At 39.6% G+C, this 10,951-nt stretch overlaps 1 protein-coding gene across 1 annotated transcript in view; it reads right to left on the reverse strand.

The window, feature by feature from the left end:
• scml2 (Scm polycomb group protein like 2) overlaps positions 1 to 7,628 on the reverse strand; it is a 91,720-nt gene extending 84,092 nt beyond the window's left edge. The window contains exon 1 of the mRNA XM_034194718.1: positions 7,565 to 7,628. The gene's annotated coding sequence lies outside the window, so the exon portion shown is untranslated. The remainder of the gene's footprint in view (positions 1 to 7,564) is intronic.
• Positions 7,629 to 10,951: the final 3,323 nt, after the last annotated feature.

Consider the following 10,951-nt stretch of genomic DNA (forward strand, 5'->3'; position numbering starts at 1 on the left):
AGCCTCTGTTATGTGCTGACGCGAGTCAGAGGAGCGAACCAGTGTCTGACAAGGACCCAGCGCTAAATAAACAGAGAGCGGTTCCAGAAAACAGATTTATTTTACAAGTGCTATATATAAACAAAAGGTGAATTAATGGCCTGGCGGGGTGGAGGATGACGCACTCTTCCTAGCGCCCAAGGGATTGGAGCCCGACAGTTCTGGACCCAGCAATTCCCACCGGCACCCCCCAGGTGGTTAATGAATCGGACAGCGCCTGTTAAGGACGAGAGGTGAGGTAAGTCACTGTTCACACAAATACTGTTTAGGATTCACACCATCAGCAAACACATTCAGGTTCTACTTCAGACTCAAATTAAAAAGACAGCTCTCACAGCCTGTGGAGGACCATCAATCCGCACGCCACGGCTGTGAAGAGCGAATTTACACAATTATCAGAGTAGCTCAAATATTGCTGCGTGCAAGACGCCAAATTACTATTGTTAATTACTCAAAGTCATTTAAGCTTTAGTTACCTCTGAGGTGTGCTGATGGAGCGTGTCCCTCACCCTTCTCCTTAACAGGCACGGTGCGTCAAACCTGGAGCAATCCTCGGCGTCACAGTGTTGGACAAACGGTCGTCACACAGAAGTAACAAGGTTGAGTCCCCAGCACCTTACACAGAGCAGTCATGGCTTAAATGTAGTACATCATTAGGATATCTACTTCAGCTGGAAGTCCTTTGGAACTGCACGTGAACTGCTGATCAGGATATCCACTTCAGCTGGTAGTCCATAATTTGGTTTAAACCTAAAATGATCACTATAATTCCAGAAAAAAGTTTGTGTGATGAATTACTGTAGTTTGTTTTAGTTGGTCCAAGTTTCACTTTTTCAGTGTAAAATGATTCAAGGACTAGTCCGTTCATCTCAAAATCATCTCTACATCAGTGAGTAATACAGATGTAAATTGTTAGCCGAAGCCTTAATTTCTTCTTAGTAAAAAGAACCAGTCTTGTAAATTATACATAATAGATGGAATTTTATCTGTCATATAGCAGAAATACAGTACTGCTGAAGTGCTCACTCATACTGCTAAATCAAAAATAATCCCAGTGTCCAACAATTTCAAAAAGATTAAATGAAATCCATAAACTGGAGAGTTAAAGTTTCTCCATGAGCCAAACAAAGTCTTCTTAAGATGTCTGCATCTACAAAATGCCGTCCTGATGTTCTTCCTAAAGACTGCTCAGGGCTTGCAGTGAATCCCATTGAGTCACAAGTCATAAAGTTTCCAGACTGCAATAAAAAGCTGTTACAAAGTGTTGACGTGGGGTGTCTAACATGAAAAGGCTTCTAGATCTGTTAACTTGCTCAACTTCAGACTGGTTCTGTATTTGCAATGCTCTGAATGCTTCACAAAGGAAGGTCAACTAAAACCACTCAGCCGACAAGGAAGCACTTGGATTTTACAACATCTATCTGCACTAAACCCATCAGCGATCTTGGAACAGTGTAATGTTCACAAATGTTAACAGTGACAAGAACTTAAAACAGTCGTTTGGGTTTCAGGAAATGTTTTTGTACCTTCATCTAAAAGAAGAGCCTGAATTAAAAAAAAAAAAAAAAAGTTTGGTTGGTTGTTTTGTACAAACACAAATCAAATCAAAAGCATAAAAATGTGTTAAAAAAAACAACAACAATGTAATGCATATATTTAGAATGTTATTTTGTACATTTGCACAGTAAATTTAATATTCGCATTAACACTGATCTCTGATCACCATTATTATGGCTGCACGTCATCATCACTACACATAGCCAAATGTCAGAATTTATGTCAACACATATTCATCCATATAATAAAAGGGAAGGAGCCTCTGTGTGTTTGTGTATCCAGAGCATCAATCGAAATCCAGAAAGCGCTGACTTTTGTCCTTTGGCGTACTTATGAATTTTTTATCCATGAGGATTCAAGTCATAAAAACAGCAAGGTGATGGGACCAATACACACTTTCACAATAAGAGCCTGTATTCCAAAATAAGAGCCTGTGAGGTTGCCGCAGACCTGACAGAATTTATCAGTCTGTCCATCCTCTAACATCCCAGACAGCAGATTCAAATCTGGACATTTTCCATATGCATGTGACCCCAAACCCAGAATTAAGATGTTCACACTCTTGACAAAAACAGCAGAATTGTGTCTCAACAGTGTCTCACACAGGCCAAAATAAAAATGATCTAGTGTGAACACCTTAGCATTGCAAATATTACATTTCTTTACATGGAATATTGTCTTGGTTAAGCAGCTTCAGAAAAACTTACTGACAACAAAAAAATATTTTTAGGAAATTGAACACAACTGAAAACAGATTAAACCGTCAATAAAGGCTTTCATAAAAGCCAAAAAAATTTTCTATGCCAATACTTAAAATATGTAGAAACAGACAAGAATGAAAATAATCAAGCAGCAAAAAAAGTGAAAACAAAGTCAAGACTAAAGTAAACTGAAGTAAACTAGAGTAAACTGAAGAACAAGAAAAGGGGACAAAGACAGGAACCCAAACAGGACAGAAACATGACACTAGTACAGGGGAGTTTGGGAGTTCTTTATATGTGTACTACGTATTTGGATTTTCCATTTTTTCTGACTGTTATATCATGCACCAAGAGAAAATAGTAGTAACACTTGTATCTGGCAAATGAAGGACTATAGCTTTCTGATTTTGATTTCACTCTGTAATTGCATACAATGCACATTATAAATTACATATTTAGAGTCTATATGGGTGACAGTGGACAGAAAAGTATTCTCAAATTGATCATTACATTACAGTTAAATAATTTAAAAAATAAGGCAGACATACTATCTGTTCTATATCAAGGATAAATGCAATAATAATTGCAATTACAATGGGTGGTTTCCAATATAGTGCAGCAGATAAGAGAATATTTACAGAGGAATCCTTCAAATGGTGATGCAAGCGCCGAATTTGGCACAAACACACCTTAGACATTACTCTTTTGAAAAGGCAAAGTTGTCCACTTGAATTTACAATAGTAAATTGAAGAATTACACAGAGGTCAAAATTTAAAAATGAAAGGTATTCCATATTATTTATCTGATCATAAAGATTTCAAAAAATGTATCGTTTGGACTATCTATGACTGAATTCCATAGAGTTATGGGGTAAAAGAGCAAAAATGGTGAGAAAGGTCAATTCCAGTTTGTACAGGGGTCAAACATTAAAGTTGCTCCAGTTTTAGTAAAACTTGTAACAATAATTTGTTGGTGCAAATTATTGGTTGAACTAACAGGATTAATAAGTGAAATAGTTAAGACTGTGTGGAGTGCTTGGTCTACAAAGTCAAGGTTAAACAATGTTGACGCCCATTGGCTTCTATGACATGTGACATATGTTACCCCGTAACATGACAACTAAGCATAACACATGATGGAAACTTTTTTTTACAACCCCTGGCAAAAATTATGGAATCACCGGCCTCGGAGGATGTTCATTCAGTTGTTTAATTTTGTAGAAAAAAAAACAGATCACAGACATGACACAAAACTAAAGTCATTTCAAATGGCAACTTTCTGGCTTTAAGAAACACTATAAGAAATCAAGAAAAAAAGATTGTGGCAGTCAGTAACGGTTACCTTTTTTAGACCAAGCAGAGGAAAAAAATATGGAATCACTCAATTCTGAGGAAAAAATTATGGAATCACCCTGTAAATTTTCATCCCCCAAATTAACACCTGCATCAAATCAGATCTGCTCATTGACACTGACCCTACGCCATGACATTGACCCTATGTGTCTTTCTGCAAGGAATGTTTTTGCAGTTTTTGCTCTATGGCAAGATGCATTATCATCTTGAAAAATGATATCATCCCCAAACATCCTTTCAATTGTCCAAAATATCAACATAAACTTGTGCATTTATTGATGATGTAGTGACAGCCATCTCCCCAGTGCCTTTACCTGACATGCAGCCTCATATCATCAATGACTGTGGAAATTTACATGTTCTCTTCAGGCAGTCATCTTTATAAATCTCATTGGAAAGGCACCAAACAAAAGTTCCAGCATCATCACCTTGCCCAATGCAGATTCGAGATTCATCACTGAATATGACTTTCATCCAGTCATCCACAGTCCACAATTGCTTTTCCTTAGCCCATTGTAACCTTGTTTTTTTCTGTTTAGGTGTTAATGATGCCTTTTGTTTAGCTTTTCTGTATATAAATCCCATTTCCTTTAGGCGGTTTCTTACAGTTCGGTCACAGACGTTGACTCCAGTTTCCTCCCATTCGTTCCTCATTTGTTTTGTTGTACTTTTTTTGATTTTTGAGACATATTGCTTTAAGTTCTCTATCTTGACGCTTTGTCTTCCTTGGTCTACCAGTATGTTTGCCTTTAACAATCTTCCCATGTTGTTTGTATTTGGTCCAGAGTTTAGACACAGCTGACTGTGAACAACCAACATCTTTTGCAACATTGCGTGATGATTTACTCTCTTTTAAGAGTTTGATAATCCTCTCCTTTGTTTCAATTGACATCTCTCGTGTTGGAGCCATGATTCATGTCAGTCCACTTGGTGCAACAGCTCTCCAAGGTGTGTTCACTCCTTTTTAGATGCAGACTAACGAGCAGATCTGATATGATGCAGGTGTTAGTTTTGGGGATGAAAATTTACAGGGTGATTCCATAATTTTTTCCTCAGAATTGAGTGATTCCATATTTTTTTCCTCTGCTTGGTCTAAAAAAGTACCGTTACTGACTGCCACAATCTTTTTTTCTTGATTTCTTATAGTGTTTCTTAAAGCCAGAAAGTTGCCATTTGAAATGATTTTAGTTTTGTGTCATGTCTGTGATCTGCTTTTTTTCTACAAAATTAAACAACTGAATGAACATCCTCCGAGGCCGGTGATTCCATAATTTTTGCCAGGGGTTGTAGAACTCGATTAACTTTAACTCTATTAACTCTATGTAACTTTAACGTTCGACCCCTGTACAAGCTGAAATTGACCTTTATCACCATTCTTGCTGTTTTTACCCCATAACAATATTCAGTCACGAATAATCCAAAGTACTGTTTACCTTTTTGGAATCTTTATGATCAGACAAGTAATGTGGTGGAGTTTTCAATATGATTGGAGCATCTTTTAATTTTGAACCCTATGTAATTCTTCAATTGACCCCAACCTGGTTGCCGACTGAAAAGTCAAGTGGACACTCTGCCTTTGCAAAAGGGCAATGTCTAAGGTGTATTTGTGCCAAATTTTTTGCTTGCATGACCATTTGAAAGATCTTTACAGTTATCCACTACGCTAATACTATTTTGACTTGCTTTTAAAACAATTATTATTAGAGTGGCCGTTTTTCCCCAGGCAATGTCACCCACTACAGTAATAATTATGAGGAAAGTGGTTAATATCTGTTGTGGTCACCCTTTGTCCTTGCCCTGTCTGTCCCTCTTGTGTGTTGTTTGTCTGTTTTCCATCCAGGTGGCGCGCTGCAGAGCCGAGGAGCACCTGCAACTCATCATCTCCTCGCACCTGAAGCTCATGAGCTCCTGATCAGGAGTAGGTTACTTAAACCCCAGCTTTGAGCTCAGTCTTGGCCAGATTCTTCCATGACCTTGCCTATGTCAGATTTTCAGCCTGCATGGCCAGTTACTACTTTGAGATACCACTACTTCGACTGTGATACTTCCATGCAATTCTGCTCCATTCATTTAAGTTCCTGCCGCCTCTCATTCTGCTCCTGTCAGTGACTGTCCATAACCAATAACTATATGAACTGTTATGCAGAACTACTAAGAACTTCCAAGTCATTCCTGAAGCAAAGTCAAGCTTAAGTAAACTGAGTCATAAGATGCACCGCTGCTGACCTCTGTGAACAATTCCTGAACTGAATCATTCCTGAACTGTGACCGTTCCTGCATTAACCTGTTTTGCCCCACTGGCAACAATTGTTGCCGAAGTGTATCACTCTAATTTTCTACTCACAATAAAAAAATCTCAAACGTACTAATGCAACTTTTTCCACTTAGAAAAAAAAAAATCTGGGCACAAACGGGTTAAGCCTTCCTGTGAATATTCTTTTGTTAAAGGCTTCCAGCATTACAAGAGCAATAACTCACTTTTGTTCTCCTCGTTTCTCAGAACATCCCTCCCTCCTTGGCTCTGAGTGTCCTACCTGGCTCCGGTTCCTGTACCACACTCCTGGGTTTCATCCCACTCACTAACTCTCAAGCCTGGCTCTGTGTGCACTGCAGCTCCTGGCTTTCCACCGCTACAAGCGGGCCCTGTCTCTGCTCTGCAGGCACCAGCTCCAGCATTATTTACTCCTTTATTAATCCATTATTGTAAATAAATCTCCTTTTGTTGTGTCTCATCCTTGCTCCCAGCATTTGAGTCCATCGCCTGAACCGGTCACGTCCTTTCCTCTAACTACAAATATCGGACTAAGACTGTATAGACAGACTATTATATTCATGGAAAGAGGCAAACATTTAAGAACAGTGGTCGAGTTAAGGTGTGCATCCATTTTTACAAGAGTGACAGTTACTACAACAGCAGCTGCAACAATATCTTGTGACCAAGTATCAGCAAATACACCAAATTCATGTCTGTTCATCTTCATTCACTGTCCTGCAAAACTGGATGTTCCTGTGTGTTTGTTAGCATGTTATTGTGTTCCCAACCTTGACAGAATCACACTGTCAGCGAGTGTGTGTGTGTGTGTGTGTGTGTGGGGGGGGGGGGGGGGCATCTTCTGGGAATCAAGGCTGCACACAATTTCAAATCCAGGTTCAAAAACACAATGCAGCACTTCTAAATCACAGGTGACAAAGTGATGGATGGAAAGTGTTGTTGTTGTTGTCAGTTCAGCTGCTCCCGTCATTACTCAGGGTCACCACAGCGGATAAAGTCAGATCCGCATAGGTATTTGGCACAAGTTTTACGCCTGATGCCCTTCCTGACACAACTCCAGTTTTACCTGGAGACAGCCACCAGTGTTCCGAAGAAGTCTCCCATCCAAGTACTAACCACGGAGGAAGTTTGAATGTTTTTTTAACCCACTAACAGGCACCTTCACTCTGGGGTCTAATGTGCCACTGGTTTAAAACGAGACATTATTTTTTTTTACAGTTGAAGGCTTTGGTATGAACTGGAATCTGACGAATATAAAAACGCACGTTTAAACGTGACGAGAAAAGGTGTGACGCATTTTCATGTGGGTTACGGGCGCATTTTGTGGGCGGGACGGCGCTCATCATTCAGGCTAAACGGTGCTAATGTTGCGGTAAAACTGCGAGCTGACGCTAAACGTTTTCTCATGACCTCCAGCCTGCAACAAGCCTCAGGAAGTAAACAGCAAAACACAACGTGTGATTTATATTCCTATAAACACAACACGCAGTGGGCTCGACGTGGGCACAAACACGCCTCCATCACTGCGTGGACCATTTAGAAGAAAACTGTCCGACCTTATCCGCTCAGCTCCAAACAGAACCGAGCCAAACAGGTTATTCGCAGCAGCACAGAGCAATAAAGAGACAGGAGGTATACAAACCGTTTGGACTGCAGTCTCCTCACTTTCTCTCAGATGCAGGCCGCCATGTTCCCCGCAGCTCCGCGCATGCCCGCCCGCCGCCGTGCGGCGCCGTAACTCATATTTAATCACCGAGTTTCGCAAACGCACCGCAGACACGTCGTTAAAGAGAACACGGCTGACGTTTGATTTGTTTTGTTGTTTTGTTTTTGTGTGACTGTTGGGCAAACGAAAATACAAAGCTTTCATAATCGCAGCAAAGGCAAAACGTACATTTAATCAAGTGTTATTTATTATTACGACAATATTACGACTTTATTCTCGTAATTTACGACTTTATTCTCGAAGTCTTAAAAAAAACTCAATGTGGAAGGTTGTGGGGGTTTTTTTGGTCAACCTTCGTGGGATATTCTTGAACAACAGTTTTAGATGTGAATTTAAAAGATGCACTGTCCCTCTAAATCTGTGGAATTATATTAGTTGATGTTTCTATTTTAAATAAATGAAATAAATGGGAAAAATTCATTATACTTTTACATTTTCAATAATTCAAATCAATTTTATTTATATAGCGCCAAATCACAGCAAACAGTTGCCCCAAGGCGCTTTATATTGTAAGGCAAGGCCATACAATAATTACGGAGAAACCCGGTCAAAACGACCCCCTGTGAGCAAGCACTTGGCGACAGTGGGAAGGAAAAATTCCCTTTTAACAAGAAGAAACCTCCAGCAGAACCAGGCTCAGGGAGGGGCAGTCTTCTGCTGGGACTGGTTGGGGCTGAGGGAGAGAACCAGGAAAAAGACATGCTGTGGAGGGGAGCAGAGATCAATCACTAATGATTAAATGCAGAGTGGTGCATACAGAGCAAAAAGAGAAAGAAACAGTGCATCATGGGAACCCCCCCAGCAGTCTAAGTCTATAGCAGCATAACTAAGGGATGGTTCAGGGTCACCTGATCCAGCCCTAACTATAAGCTTTAGCAAAAAGGAAAGTTTTAAGCCTAATCTTAAAAGTAGAGAGGGTGTCTCCCTGATCTGAATTGGGAGCTGGTTCCACAGGAGAGGAGCCTGAAAGCTGAAGGCTCTGCCTCCCATTCTACTCTTACAAACCCTAGGAACTACAAGTAAGCCTGCAGTCTGAGAGCGAAGCGCTCTATTGGGGTGATATGGTACTATGAGGTCCCTAAGATAAGATGGGACCTGATTATTCAAAACCTTATAAGTAAGAAGAAGAATTTTAAATTATATTCTGGAATTAACAGGAAGCCAATGAAGAGAGGCCAATATGGGTGAGATATGCTCTCTCCTTCTAGTCCCTGTTAGCACTCTAGCTGCAGCATTTTGAATTAACTGAAGGCTTTTCAGGGAACTTTTAGGACAACCTGATAATAATGAATTACAATAGTCCAGCCTAGAAGAAATAAATGCATGAATTAGTTTTTCAGTATCACTCTGAGACAAGACCTTTCTAATTTTAGAGATATTGCGCAAATGCAAAAAAGCAGTCCTACATATTTGCTTAATATGCGCATTGAATGACGTATCCTGATCAAAAATGACTCCAAGATTTCTCACAGTATTACTAGAGGTCAGGGTAATGCCATCCAGAGTAAGGATCTGGTTAGACAACATGTTTCTAAGATTTGTGGGGCCAAGTACAATAACTTCAGTTTTATCTGAGTTTAAAAGCAGGAAATTAGAGGTCATCCATGTCTTTATGTCTGTAAGACAATCCTGCAGTTTAGCTAATTGGTGTGTGTCCTCTGGCTTCATGGATAGATAAAGCTGGGTATCATCTGCGTAACAATGAGAATTTAAGCAATGCCGTCTACTAATACTGCCTAAGGGAAACATGTATGAAGTGAATAAAATTGGTCCTAGCACAGAACCTTGTGGAACTCCATAATTAACCTTAGTCTGTGAAGAAGATTCCCCATTTACATGAACAAATTGTAATCTATTAGACAAATATGATTCAAACCACCGCAGCGCAGTGCCTTTAATACCTATGGCATGCTCTAATATCTGTAATAAAATTTTATGGTCAACAGTATCAAAAGCAGCACTGAGGTCTAACAGAACAAGCACAGAGATGAGTCCACTGTCTGAGGCCATAAGAAGATCATTTGTAACCTTCACTAATGCTGTTTCTGTACTATGATGAATTCTAAAACCTGACTGAAACTCTTCAAATAGACCATTCCTCTGCAGATGATCAGTTAGCTGTTTTACAACTACCCTTTCAAGAATTTTTGAGAGAAAAGGAAGGTTGGAGATTGGCCTATAATTAGCTAAGATAGCTGGGTCAAGTGATGGCTTTTTAAGTAATGGTTTAATTACTGCCACCTTAAAAGCCTGTGGTACATAGCCAACTAATAAAGATAGATTGTTCATATTTAAGATCGAAGCATTAATTAATGGTAGGGCTTCCTTGAGCAGCCTGGTAGGAATGGGGTCTAATAGACATGTTGATGGTTTGGAGGAAGTAAGTAATGAAAATAACTCAGACAGAACAATCGGAGAGAAAGAGTCTAACCAAATACCGGCATCACTGAAAGCAGCCAAAGATAACGATACGTCTTTGGGATGGTTATGAGTAATTTTTTTCTCTAATAGTTCAATTTTTATTAGCAAAGAAAGTCATGAAGTCATTACTAGTTAAAGTTAAAGGAATACTCGGCTCAATAGAGCTCTGACTCTTTGTCAGCCTGGCTACAGTGCTGAAAAGAAACCTGGGGTTCTTATTTTCTTCAATTAGTGATGAGTAGAAAGATGTCCTAGCTTTACAGAGGGCTTTTTTATAGAGCAACAGACTCTTTTTCCAGGCTAAGTGAAGAGCTTCTAAATTAGTGAGACGCCATTTCCTCTCCAACTTACGGGTTATCTGCTTTAAGCTGCGGGTTTGTGAGTTATGCCACGGAGTCAGGCACTTCTGATTTAAAGCTCTCTTTTTCAGAGGAGCTACAGCATCCAAAGTTGTCTTCAATGAGGATGAAAAACTATTGACGAGATACTCTATCTCACTTACAGAGTTTAGGTAGCTACTCTGCACTGTGTTGGTATATGGCATGAGAGAACATAAAGAAGGAATCATATCCTTAAACCTAGTTACAGCGCTTTCTGAAAGACTTCTAGTGTAATGAAACTTATTCCCCACTGCTGGGTAGTCCATCAGAGTAAATGTAAATGTTATTAAGAAATGATCAGACAGAAGGGAGTTTTCAGGGAATACTGTTAAGTCTTCAATTTCCATACCATAAGTCAGAACAAGATCTAAGATATGATTAAAGTGGTGGGTGGACTCATTTACATTTTGAGCAAAGCCAGTTGAGTCTAATAATAGATTAAATGCAGTGTTGAGGCTGTCATTCTCAGCATCTGTGTGGATGTTAAAATCGCCCACTATAA

The sequence above is a fragment of the Thalassophryne amazonica genome, chromosome 2, assembly GCF_902500255.1.
Source record: "Thalassophryne amazonica chromosome 2, fThaAma1.1, whole genome shotgun sequence".
Taxonomy (NCBI): Eukaryota; Metazoa; Chordata; class Actinopteri; order Batrachoidiformes; family Batrachoididae; genus Thalassophryne; species Thalassophryne amazonica.